Source organism: Heterodontus francisci, chromosome 30 (genome assembly GCF_036365525.1).
Source record: "Heterodontus francisci isolate sHetFra1 chromosome 30, sHetFra1.hap1, whole genome shotgun sequence".
Lineage (NCBI taxonomy): Eukaryota > Metazoa > Chordata > Chondrichthyes > Heterodontiformes > Heterodontidae > Heterodontus > Heterodontus francisci.
The window spans coordinates 54,782,010-54,796,062 of NC_090400.1; the positions used below are offsets into that span (position 1 = coordinate 54,782,010).

General features: G+C 48.3%; 1 non-coding gene and 1 pseudogene across 1 annotated transcript; one reads left to right on the forward strand and one right to left on the reverse strand.

Annotated features, from left to right (window-relative positions):
• The first annotated feature begins 338 nt into the window (after positions 1 to 338).
• Positions 339 to 556, forward strand: LOC137346911 (small nucleolar RNA U3). The gene has a single exon (XR_010968816.1). It is a non-coding gene; the product is annotated as a small nucleolar RNA U3 (small nucleolar RNA).
• A 9,082-nt stretch (positions 557 to 9,638) lies between these two features.
• On the reverse strand, positions 9,639 to 9,747 carry LOC137346900 (U2 spliceosomal RNA; annotated as a pseudogene).
• Between the last annotated feature and the right edge of the window lie 4,306 nt (positions 9,748 to 14,053).

The following is a 14,053-nucleotide window of genomic DNA, read 5'->3' on the forward strand; positions in this document are numbered from 1 at the left end:
AGTCCTATCCTCAAGCTCCTGTCACCACTGCTGCTTTGCAGCGGGAATCGCTTCAACTATTCGAACGTGAGAGGCAACATCCGAATACGGCAGTGCCGCCCCGCCCCACTCAGATCCTCAGTTTTGATTGCACGAACTGACCAGTATTCAGATTAGCAATTGAATTTGAATCTTGTTACAGTTCATTTCTTTATTTCTTCTGCTTTTCTTGTTTAAATATATGTATTCTTATAGATTTGACTGAAAATCCTTCGGATTTATTATGGCTGTGAATTACACATGTGCACTGTGATGTGTATCTCTGGTATTGCCAGGCGAGCTTGGGGGCTTACATCGTTAAGACTATACTCTTAGGGATCATTTCTATAGTTTTTTCCTAGAGAAATGTGTTTCTAAAGTGTTTGGTCTCACAAACCACGAGGAGGATTTATAGTGTTCTCTTCTGAGCAGGAAGCAGACATTGAGTGTTGCTTTTTAGCAGCTGCTCTCTGTCATTGATGAGTGTTCCTTCTCTCTCTTGTGGAGAGCTGGAGGAAGAGAACACAGTCTGAGTGGTTTGCTTTTAGAATGCAAAAGATAGTTTTATGATAAGAATTGATGCTGCTCTTCTACTCCTCTGTAGCAGTGTTGATAGTAGCAGAGTAAAAGCTTAATTTCAAACATAGGTTGGCCAGTGGTGAGAAGGCCCCCTCTCCATCACCTCATTCCTGCATGCTCAGAGTCTCGTTGCCAGGGTACACCATAAACTGAGCATTATGGTTAAGGACCTGGTCATCAGGTGCGAGGCGCTCACGTTGTTTGCTGTACGTGGCGCAGGTCCAGCCCATACCCCACTCCTGTGCCGTGGTGCTCACCCGAGCCATTCATTTTCCGCTTCACCTGGAGATCCGAAATGGACCGGGTCTGGAGAAACACGATGTTCAAACCTCTGGATGAGGGCAGGAAAAATGTAAAATGTCGCCCTCATCCTGATGACCACCTTCATGTGCGGCTACATCAAGCTGTGTGTAAACCTCCAGTACGCAAACTCGTGTCACTACGTGCTGAGTTTCTATCTGTCCCCGGTGTTGCGAAGGATGGGTCTGGTCACATTGCCACAGAACACTCCATCCAGTTGGTCCGTGCCGTACCACCTATCCTTCGTGGAAAAGTTTCTGCGGAAAAACACCTTTGACCACCAATCCATCAACAGTGGTCTGCACGGAATGTCCTCAAGGCCCAAGGGGAAAAGGAGATGGTGGATCCTGTCGGATGGTTCCCCGAGCAGACTGCCAAAGTCATTTGGCGGAATGCCTCATCACCAGAACTTTCAAACAAGCACCAAGATGTAGCTTGGCTGGTGGTGAGAAGAGCCCTCCCCATCAGATCCTTCCTGCACGCCCGAAGTCTCACCCCCTCCGCACAATGCCCTCGAGGTGGCTGTGGTGGGGAAGAGACGGATGCCCACCTCCTTCTGGAATTTGTCTTTGCAAAGCAGGTGTGGAAAGAGATGCAGTGGTTTTTGTCGAGGTTCATCCCAAGCAGCTCTGTAACACAGGAGTCTGTGCTCTACGGGCTGTTCCCAGGGACGCACACCGAGATAAACATCAACTACTGCTGGAGGACTACCAATTCGGTGAAAGACGCCCTTTGATCTGCCCGAAACTTGCTGGTCTTCCAGCGCAAAGAGTTGTCCATCACCGAATGTTGCAGACTGGCACATTCCAAGGTCCAGGACTACGTGCTGAGTGACGCACTACAGCTTGGGGCAGCCGCAGCAAAGGCTCAATGGGGAAAGACCACTGTGTAAGGACCCCCACCAAGCTGAACTGCGGGGCTGGATCCATGGAAAACCCTTCAAACTGTATCCGGAAAATTATTGTTTGTTGTATAATGTTTATGGCATGAAAAATGAAATGGAAGGGTTGTGAGGCAACTCACTCCTGTGTTGAAGGAAACTGATCACCTTCGCACTGTTTGTATTTTTTGACTTGGTGCTGTTTGGAACTGTTTTGTAATGTATTTTTTTTACAGATTTTTATGAATAAAGTATATTTTGGGAAAAAAGAGTGTTGATTTACTGATCCTTAGTATGTCACGCTATGATGATGCCGTCTTCATCCTTCAGCCTGATGATCACAGAGCTCTTTCTGTGTACCTTTTGGAAGAAGAAATGCAAGCACGTCTCATCCTGCTCAACACAGTGGATTCTGGACTGGAAGATGATCTTGGAGGCCTTTGAGGCAAAGAGCGAGTCCTACTAGCTCTTCACCTCATGGAGATCCTCCGCGACATCGACCGCCAACGACTGCAGCTGGAGTAGATAATGCATGCTTTTCTGGAACCGGGACATTTCCCTCTGTCTGTCTGAACACCCTTAAGTTTGAAGAACGTCTTGATTTCGCCTTGATCACTTCCCACCAGTGTGTCAGGGACTCTTAAGAGTCAGGGGGCAATGATTACTGTTTCTCTACTCCAGGTGTTCTGCTGCAGGGAGGTGGCTTCACTGTCATATAAATGAAGGAAGTGGTGAGTGAAGGGAATGGTGGGCCTTTGCTTCCTTGAAGGAGATGTCCTGTATAAGAACCCTCCACTCCAACTGATCTAACTGTACTGTCCTACTTCCAGCAACTGCTACTGCTGCTGGTGATGTCCAGGCTGATCGTTCTGGAAATAAGAAAGACTTGCTTTTATATAGCACCTTTTACAATCTCAGGAAATCCCAAAGCTCTTTACAGCTAATGAATCACCTTTTTTTGAAGAGTTGTAATGTAGGAAAGTCGCTGTAGAGCACTGTTGTAATGTAGAAAGGTTGCATGATTGATGTAGCTGGATAATTCAGCAGAGATCATAGTGAACTGGGCACCAGCTGGGCTGAGGTGAGAAGGGCCCTTCCTGCCCGATCCTTTACACACTTGCTACTGGAATATGTGTTTGCAACAAAAGTCTGGAGAGAGACAGTGGTTTTTGTCAATGTTCATCCCGTGCAGCTGCTCTATGGAATGTTCCCAAGGATGCAAACGAAGACAAACATTAACTGCTGCTGGAAAGCCATCAACTCAGTGAAAAACTGCCTTTCTGCCCACCTGAAACTTGCCAGTCTTCCTGAGCAAGGAGCTGAACAAGACTGAATATTGCTTTATTGACACAGGTTGTAGATTTTATGTGCAGTGAGATCTTGATCTCAGCCAGCCTTCTGAGCAAAATGTGAACAGGAGATTAATCAGAACAAGAATCAATCTCTTCTGTTCTTACTTATCCCCTAGTTTTTTTTTTTCCAAAATATACTTTATTCATAAAAATCTGTAAAAATTACGTTTCCAAACAGCACGAAAAAATACAAACATTGCAAAAGAGATCTGTTTCTTTCAATAATGTCATGAGTTTCTTCCCAACCCTTCCGTTTCACAATTGTCATGTCAATTACAGTTTTACATTTACAGCAATTGAGAATATTAACGATACAGTTCGAGGGGCTTCCCATGGTTCCAGCCCCTCAGTCCAGCTTGGTGGGGGAACCTTACACTGTGGTCTTTCCCCATTGAGCCTTTGCTGCGGCTGCCCCAAGCTTTAGTGCGTCCCTCAGCACGTAGTCCTGGACCTTGGAATGTGCCAGTCTGCAACATTCGGTGGTGGACAACTCTTTGCGCTGGAAGACCAGCAAGTTTCGGGCAGACCAAAGGGCGTCTTTCACCGAATTGATAGTCCTCCAGCAGCAGTTGATGTTTGTCTCGGTGTGCGTCCCTGGGAACAGCCCGTAGAGCACAGACTCCTGTGTTACAGAGCTGCTTGGGATGAACCTTGACAAAAACCACTGCATCTCTTTCCACACCTGCTTTGCAAAGGCACATTCCAGGAGGAGGTGGGCGACCGTCTCTTCCCCACCACAGCCAACGCGGGGGCACTGTGCGGAGGGGGCGAGACTTCGGGTGTGCATGAAGGATCTGACGGGGAGGGCCCTTCTCACCACCAGCCAAGCTACGTCTTGGTGCTTGTTTGAAAGTTCTGGTGATGAGGCATTCCGCCAAATGACTTTGACGGTCTGCTCGGGGAACCATCCGACAGGATCCACCGTTTCCTTTTCCCGTAGGGCCTTGAGGACATTCCGTGCAGACCACTGCCTGATGGACCGGTGGTCAAAGGTGTTTTTCCGCAGAAACTGCTCCACGAAGGATAGGTGGTACGGCGCCGCCCAACTGCACGGAGCGTTCCGCGGCAATGTGACCAGGCCCATCCTTCGCAACACCGGGGACAGATAGAACCTCAGCACGTAGTGACACTTGGAGTTTGCGTACTGGGGATCTACACATAGCTTGATGCAGCCGCACACGAAGGTGGTCATCAGGATGAGGGCCACGTTGGGTACATTTTTCCCGCCCATGTCCAGAGATTTGAACATCGTGTCCCTCCGGACCCGGTCCATTTTAGATCCCCAGACGAAGCGGAAAATGGCTCGGGTGACTGCCACGGCGCAGGAGTGGGGTATGGGCCAGACCTGCGCCACGTAGAGCAACAACGTGAGCGCCTCGCACCTGATGACCAGGTTCTTACCCACAATGGAGAGAGATCGCTGCCCCCACATTTTTTTTTTTATTTCCAAAATATACTTTATTCATAAAAATCTGTAAAAATTACATTGCCAAACAGTTTCCAAACAGCACCAAAAAATACAAACATTGCAAGGGAGATCAGTTTCCTTCAATACTGTCATGAGTTTCTTCCCAACCCTTCCGTTTCTCAATTGTCATGTCAATTACAGTTTTACATTTACAGCAATTCAGAATATTAACGATACAGTTCGAGGGGTTTCCCATGGATCCAGCCCCTCAGTCTAGCTTGGTGGGGGAACCTTACACTGTGGTCTTTCCCCATTGAGCCTTTGCTGCGGCTGCCCCAAGCTTTAGTGCGTCCCTCAGCACGTAGTCCTGGACCTTGGAATGTGCCAGTCTGCAACATTCGGTGGTGGACAACTCTTTGCGCTGGAAGACCAGCAAGTTTCGGGCAGACCAAAGGGCGTCTTTCACCGAATTTATCGGATCGCTGCCCCCACATGCCCAACGTTTGTCGTACCTTGGCTACTCGCTCCTCCCATGTTTTGGTGCACGCCCCGGCCCTTCCGAACCATATCCCCAGCACCTTCAGGTAATCTGACCTGACAGTGAAGGGGACAAAGGATCGGTCAGCCCAGTTCCCAAAGAACATGGCCTCGCTCTTGCCGTGGTTAACTTTGGCTCCCGAGGCCAGTTCGAACTGGTCGCAGATGCTCATCAGTCTGCGCACGGACAGCGGATCCGAGCAGAAGACGGCGACGTCATCCATGTACAGGGAGGTTTTGACCTGAGTGCCTCCGCTGCCTGGGATTGTCACCCCTCTTATGCTCGCATCCTTCCTAATAGACTCAGCAAACGGTTCAATACAGCAACCAAACAAGACCGGGGACAGAGGACAGCCCTGTCTGACTCCAGATTTGATCGGGAAACTTTCAGATTCCCACCCGTTGATTGAGACTGCGCTACTGATGTTTGTGTAGAGCAGTTGGATCCAATTGCAGATTCCCTCCCCAAACCCCATTTTGGAAAGCACGTCCATCATGTAGGTGTGCGATATCCTGTCAAAAGCCTTCTCCTGGTCCAGGCTGATGAGGCAGGTGTCCACCCTCCTGTCCCGTACGTAGGCGATCGTATCCCTGAGTAGCGCGAGGCGATCAGAGATCTTCCTGCCGGGTACAGTACAGGTCTGATTGGGGTGAATCACCAGCTCCCACATGCCCAACTTTTGTCGTACCTTGGCTACTCGCTCCTCCCATGTTTTGGTGCACGCCCTGGCACTTCCGAACCATCTCCCCAGCACCTTCAGGTAATCTGACCTGACGGTGAAGGGGACAAAGGATCGGTCAGCCCAGTTCCCAAAGAACATGGCCTCGCTCTTGCCGTGGTTAACTTTGGCTCCCGAGGCCAGTTCGAACTGGTCGCAGATGCTCATCAGTCTGCGCACGGACAGCGGATCCGAGCAGAAGACGGCGACGTCATCCATGTACAGGGAGGTTTTAACCTGAGTGCCTCCGCTGCCTGGGATTGTCACCCCTCTTATGCTCGCATCCTTCCTAATAGACTCAGCAAAGGGTTCAATACAGCAAACAAACAAGACCGGGGACAGAGGACAGCCCTGTCTGACTCCAGATTTGATCGGGAAACTTTCAGATTCCCACCCGTTGATTGACACTGCGCTACTGATGTTTGTGTAGAGCAGTTGGATCCAATTGCAGATTCCCTCCCCAAACCCCATTTTGGAAAGCACGTCCATCATGTAGGTGTGCGATATCCTGTCAAAGGCCTTCTCCTGGTCCAGGCTGATGAGGCAGGTGTCCACCCTCCTGTCCCGTACGTAGGCGATCGTATCCCTGAGTAGCGCGAGGCTATCAGAGATCTTCCTGCCGGGTACAGTACAGGTCTGATCGGGGTGAATCACCAGCTCCAGAGCAGACTTGACTCGACTGGCTATGACTTTGGACAGAATCTTGTAATCAACATTAAGCAGTGAGATGGGCCGCCAATTTCTGATTTCTACCCTCTCCCCCTTCTGCTTGTAAATGAGGGTGATGATGCCTTTTCTCATGGATTCTGACATGCTACCGGCCAGGAGTATACTCTCGTATACTTCCAGCAGGTCCGGGCCGACCCAGTCCCACAGGGCCGAGTACAACTCGACCGGTAAGCCGTCGCTCCCGGGAGTTTTACTCGCCTCGAAAGACTCGACGGCCTTTGTCAGCTCGTCCAGAGTTAGCGGCTTGTCCAGTCCCTCCCTCCTGCTGTCATCTAAGACCTCTGTGATAGATGACAGGAAGGACTGGGAGGCTCTGCTGTCTGTGGGCTTCGCGTCATACAACCCAGCATAAAAGGATTTGCTGATCCTTAGTATGTCGGACTGCGAAGACGTTACCGAGCCATCTTCTTCCTTCAGGCTGCTGATAACAGAGCTCTCTCTGTGTACCTTTTGGAAGAAGTAACACGAGCACGTCTCATCCTGCTCGATGGAGCGGACTCTGGACCGGAAGATGATCTTGGAGGCCTCCTTGGCAAAGAGCGAGGCCTGCTGGCTCTTCACCTCTTGGAGGTCCTCCTTGACCTCGACCCCCATTGACTGCAACCGGAGTAGATTTTGCATAATTTTCTGGAGTCGGGACAGTTCCCTCTGTCTCTCTCTCGCCTTCTGAACACCTTTGTGGATGAAGAACCTCTTGATGTTCTCCTTAATCGCTTCCCACCAGTGAACTGGAGACTCAAAGAGGGGTTTCACGGTCCTCCAACCATTGTAATCCCTTTTGAGTTCCTCAACGTTCTCTGGGGTCAGCAGTGTCGCATTGAGCTTCCACGTCCCTCTGCCAACCCGCTGGTCGTCCTGTAAGTGACAGTCGGCCAGTAAGAGGCAGTGGTCGGAGAAGAACACCGGCTTGACGTCGGTGGATCCGACCGTGACAGCACGGGACACAAACAGGAAGTCAATCCTGGAACGGGCAGACCCGTCCGATCTTGACCATGTGTATCTGCGCTGCGCTCCGTCTGCAGGTTTGCTGAAGACGTCGTGCAGTTTGGCATCCTTAACTGTTTCTATTAGGAATCTGGACGTAGCGTCCAGTTTGCTGTCGTCACTGCCGGATTGTCCAGCCGCATCGATGATGCAGTTGAAGTCACCGCCTAGGATGACCGGCCTGGACGTCGCCAGCAGCAGTGGGAGCTGCTGGAAGACGGTCAGCCGCTCGCTGCGTTGTACCGGGGCGTACACGTTGATCAACCGGAGCGGAGCGTTGTTGTACATCACGTCTGCTACAAGGAGGCGGCCGCCCACCACCTCCTTAACTTCGGAGATGGTGAAGTTACCTCCCCGCAGCAGAATACCCAGGCCGGAGGAACGGCAGTCATTTCCCCCCGACCAGATCGATGGCCCGTGGGACCACCATCGCGACCACTGCCTGTAGGTGCTGAGGTGTGGTATTCCACACTCCTGCAGAAACAGTAGGTCAGCTTTGACCTTGGCAAGGTAATCCAAGGTTGAAACACATCGCGTAGTCGATTTAATGCTACGCACATTAATGGAAGCAATTCTTACACCCATTTTTTACTACAAATTAGTTGTTGCTTCCCATACCATTTGTCCTCGCTAGTCCCAGTCCTTCCCCTTCGGGATGTTCCTGCATACCCATCGTATGCGCAAGCAGTTTCACGTTGGTTGGGCTCAGAAACCCCTCCTGATTTTTCATGCAGGGTTTGTGCCGCTCGGGTGACATCGGGGGGGTCTTGTAGGCAGAGAGCATTGGGTTGTCCTCAGCTGCTTCCATCTGTTCCTCCTCGAAAACATCACAGCTCCCGGTCTCCCGGAGCTCAGGTGCGCCAGACGTGTCTTTGCTCCCGGTGTCCCGGAGCTGAGATGCGTTGGCCACGTCGTTACGTGTGGGGAATTGGGGTTGGGGCACGCCGGGCCCATCACAGCTTCCAGTGCCCGGGGGCTGGGATGCTTTATCATCCATCTCGGAGTTCTGCCGCCTCTTTTGAAGGGGCTGTCGTTCCAGCATTTCCCCGTCCAGTGAAGAGGAGTTGTTGCAGTCTGATTCAGAAGAGAGCCTCCTCTTGCCACTGGTTTGGGTGGTGGCTTTGGGATGTTTTTTCTTTGTGGTTTTCCTCTGGACCACTTGCCACTGACCTGTTTGTCCATCTGCTGCCTCCTCCTCCATTGATTCTGTCTGTGGAGGAGGGGTTTCCGGGCGCTGGGTAGGTGCTGGGTCATTGGTTTCAGCCGCCTCCCTTTCCTTCTCAGGTTGAAGTTCCTCACTGCGGAGAAGGTTGCTGGTCTCCTTTCGAACAGCAGACGCCTTCGTCGAACCTTCGCCCGGCCATTCCTTGGACCTTGCCGCCTGAGCATAGCTGAGACAACGTTTGGGGCAGGTCTTGTAGAGATGGCCTGCCGCACCGCACAAGTTGCAACACTTAGTCTGCTTACAGTCCTTGGTCTGATGGCCTTCCTCCTTGCAGTTCTTGCAAACAACCGTGCTGCAGTTGGCTGCCATGTGACCAGATTTGCCACAGGTGCGGCAAACTCTGGGCTGCCCAGCGTAGACCAAGAAGCCTCGATTTCCCCCGATAGCGAAGCTGGAGGGAGGGTGGATGATGGCTCCACTGGGATCTACCTTCAAGGTCACCTTGACCTGCCGCTTGCTGGTCCAGATCCCAAAGGGGTCCTTGACATCAGTGCTGCTGCCGGCCACCTCGACGTACCTGGCGAGAAAGGTGAGTCCATCCACCACCGGAACATGGGGGTTGTAGAGGTGAATCGTCACCACCCGGTCCCGTTGTGACGGAAGCGTGAAGAGCGGCTCCGCTGTGAGGATCGACAGTGGAGCCCGGTCCCCTTTCTCCTTGAACGCCTTCAGGAACTTGATGCATCCCGCCACGTTCCGGAACGTCACGTCGAAGTATCCACTGCTGGGGAAATCCTGCAGGCAGAAGACGTCCGTCGCTTGAAATCCGCAGCAATCGAAGAGAATTTTCTTGATGAAGAAGGTGCGATCGACCGGTGCATCTCCTTCCTTGTCCTTCACGACCACCCGAACGGTGTTGCGCACTCCCTGGCCCGAAGCTCGAAAATTGGTTATAGCCATTTTACTCAAAGCTTCCCCAGGATCAAAAGGCAATGATCATGGTCTCTTCTCAATCAAATAAGCACTGATAAGAACAGATACTACACTTGATCTTAGCCAAAAGGCCGAGAAGTTGCTAGTTTTCCCCTAGTTGCTGTTTTCTGAGCTTATGTTGGATTTTTGTTTCTGTATTACAAGGACATTTTCACAGGAGTCTGTGCTCTACGGGCTGTTTACAGGGACGCACACCAAGATAAACATCAGCTGCTGCTGGAGGACCATCAATTCGGTGAAAGACGCCCTTTGGTCTACCCGAAACCTGCTGGTCTTCCAGCGCAAAGAGTTGTCCACGACCGAATGTTCCAGACTGGCACATTCCAAGGTCCAGGACTACGTGCTGAGGGACACACTAAAGCTTGGGGCAGCAGCTGCAAAGGCTCAGTGGGGAAAGACCACTGTGTAAGGTCCTCCCACCAAAGTGAACTAAGGGGCTGGACCCATTGGAAACCCCTCGGGCTGTGTGCACCAAATTTGGGTTTGCTGTAAAATTTACATTGTATGTAAAATGGAATGGAAGGGTTGTGAGGCAACTCACTCCTGTATTGAAGAAAACTGATTTTCTTTGGACTTTTTGGAATGTCAATTTGGTCTGTTTTGAACTGTTCTGTAATGTATTTTTTTTTACAGATTATATGAATAAAGTATATATTTAAAATAAAAAAAACTGGCACTAGTTTGGCATAATATTGTATATGACATGGCTCTGAAACTGACAAATATAGTAAATGAAATTGCATATCACAGCTTTCATTTTGCACAATCTAATTTCGGTTTTGTTTTTCCAGGTGCTGCTGTAGATGCTAGAAATAGTTTGGGACAAACTCCACTATTTATAGCTGCATTGCTGGACCTTGTCAAAGTCGTCGATGTCTTATTGGAGTTCGGAGCAAACCCTAACCAGTAAGTACCTCACCTGAATACTGCAAGCTTGAAAAAAGCACCTTTTATTTATATAGCACCTTTAACTTGGAAAATTTTGCAAATTGCTTTAAACAGCAGGGTGACAAAATAAAATAGATACAACATTTGAGGGAAAAAGTGCTGAGCAATGATGGGAGAGTTAGGAGAGGTGAATAAGCAAGGTGATTTTTAAGAAGGGTTTTAAATGTGGAGAGAAAGGATTGGAGAGGTAGAGGAGGCTAGGGAGGGAATTCCAGAGGAGGGCCAAAGCAGCTGAAGCCTCTGACATCAAAGGTCAGATGAAGGGAGGAGTGATTGCATTAAAGGCCAGGTTCAGAGGACTGAAGGCTGTAAGAGGTTGTAGAGAGAGGGTGGGGTGAGACCGTGGAGGGATTTTGAAGATGAAGATTCTAAATGGTGCACAGTGTGGGATAGGGGGCCTGTGTAGGTTAGCGAGGATGGGAGTGTGGGACAGGGAGCAGGTGGCTCAGTTTGGGATAAAGTGAGTAACATGATAATGGAAAAACATATTAAATTAACACCATCAATTCTTTCCCTTGACGACCGAATGCTATGAATAAAAATACCTTGTATGGTTTTACATAGTTTTCAATTCACATAGTATTCTGAATTTTAATATCTATTGTTGGAATTTTGAAGGACATAATTTTTGACAGAGGTTCTGTGGAAGGGCCACACTTTGAAAGTTGCAGAAGTTGCTTTGATTGGTTAACTCAATTTTGCCCATCCAATTCAATCCTCAAGAATCAATGCAATGCCCTGTTAATAATGCTTTCCAAATAAATACTATTCAACTTAGGTTAAATATTTAAGCAGATATCTGAACAAACCAGTTCAGCAAAACTTCAAAGCTGTTTAACAAGCTTTTTCGGAATGTTCAAAATCCTAAAGGGAATAGTTGCCACTTGACATTTGCTCTGATGGAAGAACACCTGTGGATTGATCTGTTTTTTCTAAACAATTCATTCTATCTAGTCGGTGTGAAGATCGGAGTACTCCTGTGCATGCAGCAGCTTTTTCATGCAATCAGTGGATTCTCAGTAAGTTACTGGATGCTGGAGGTGATCTGCGTCTGAATGATAAAGATGGAAGAATACCTCGTACCTGGGCCAAGTCAGCTGGCAAGGAACGTAATGCTCGGGTATGAAGCAATGGAGTTGACTTTAATCTGCTTGTTGGTATTTAGTTAGTAGTTTAGAAGTCACTCTTGCAGCCTATTGTCACACAGTGAACCCCATTCTTGGGTGGATTTCTGGAGGTATTTCCGCACAGCAAGGGGTTGTGAAAATAAGGGAGTGAATACCTGTAGTGCCTCTCCTAACAGCAGGTTACATAGTAACGTTAGCAAAGGCAAAGGTTTCTTATCTGCCCTACCAGGGAATACTGTCTGGTATGGGGAAATGTGAGAAGAGGGGTGAAAATATATTTTTTCAAAAGGGGATTTTTTTCCCCCTTGCCAGTTTCCTTCCCTCTACTCAGGGCAGTGGATCATCCTAGGTTTCCTCTCATATTTTCCCATAGATACTATTCATTTGTGAGACTTAATAGAGTTGGCTTGTTAGCCTTGGCTTGGTGGTAGCATGCTCACCCCTGACTCAGGAGATTGTGGGTTCAAGCACCACTCCTGAGATGTCAGCATTATCTAAGCTGTCACTTCAGTGAAATACCAGAAGTTCTGCAGTGTCAAAAGCACTATCTTCCAGGTGTGGCATTAAACCAGGGCCCTCTCTGTCCTCTCAGGTAGGCATAAAAGATCCCATAGCACTATTTGACAAAGAGCAGGGAACTATTCCTGATGTCCTGGCCAACATCTGTCCCTGGACCAACATTACAAAAGGAGATTATCTGATCATTTATCTTATTGCTATTTGTGGGACCTTGTTGGCTGCTGCCCTTGCCTACGTTGTTACAGCAGTGACTCATTAACTGTAAAGCACTTTGGGACATCCTGAGGTCATGAAAGGTGCTGTATAACTGCTAGTATAACTGTATAACTGTTCCTTTGTTCGATTGCAGGGGCATCACAGATAATTTCTGACCTGCCCTCACATGATGTCTACATCTGTGCATTTCCAACAAGGGTTGTTGTACAGTGATAAAGAGCAGAGAGCAGGAGCCTTGCCTGTTGTTTTCTCCTTAATCTTGGCGTTGAGGCCTATTGCTGCGCCACCGCGCCTGGATCAGCTAACTCAAAACACTCTAGACACTTGAACCTACAATCTTCCTGGCTGTTTTGGCTCAACCACTTAATAAATAGGGACCAAGAATCTAAACAAAAAAAATGAAGCAAACAAGGGCATCTTGAAGTTAGGAGTGGCTGATTTCTGCTTCCTGCTGTGGGTGGTTAAGAATCAAAGTATACTTATTTCTTCTCAAGAAGCAATGCTGCAGTACATCAGTCTCTCAGGGTACTTCATCATGAATCTTGTAATAAAACCCTGGTGTGCTGAGGCACATTCTCCACCATGCTTTTGGGGAGTTTTTGGAGGAAGGGACAGTTGTCAGGTGAGTCACTCTCAGGTCACTCCTGAAGCCTGCTAAAGAATGGAATAGTTAGATGCCTATGAGCCCATGTTAAATAAAGTGATGTGTTTTGATTTGCTTTATTTCTGCATTCTAAAATCTTGTCAAACCATATTCTAAAATTTGAGTTTTGTTTGTACTGTCTGATTGTACTGAGGTTTTGCACACCAGATTCAATTTAAAGTAGTAAAAACTGAAAGTAGAAATATAATTATTAAGGGGGAAATAGAAATGGGCATAAGTATATATTTTTAACTTTGAGGAAAAGACAATTTTTGTCACCTCATCTGGAATTGAGGGGGCATCAGAAAAATGTGCCCCCACCAAGGATGTGCTCAATTGGTCCCTAGGCAACTTGCTAGAGCAGTCTAGGTAAACTCCCTCCACAATATTCTCTGTCTTCAGTGAAGACAGCAGCAATGATATTGCATATTTAACAGTACTGTTTGAGAATATATTTATAGTTACACAGTATTCCATGTGAGATGCTATACTTTCTTGTTTTGTTTGTAATTTTCCCAAATAATGCTTTGTTCCAGATCCTGGAGTTCATGCAGAGGTGCGCTTCACACATGCAGGGTATCACGCAACAGATTGTCTGCAGTAACTCACGTCGAGTTGGCTGTTCGTCACAAGCCCTTATACGGACTCCTTCCATCCTCAACAAAATCACTTCTGGGTGAGAGTTTTATACCATTTCTAATAAAGAAATAGGCAAGTTCAGCAGGCAGTGGTAAGCACTGAACAGCCTCTGAAAGCTGAAGATGGTGAACTCTATCTGAAGGTTCATGATCAATGCCATTTGAACAGAGTGTCACATCACCAGCTCTTTTGCTATGTAATGCCAATGTATAGTGTATACAAAATGAAATGGCAAGCATTATGAGGCATGTTCTGTATCGAAGGAGTCTGATCTCTTTTGCACTTTCTAATGTAGTT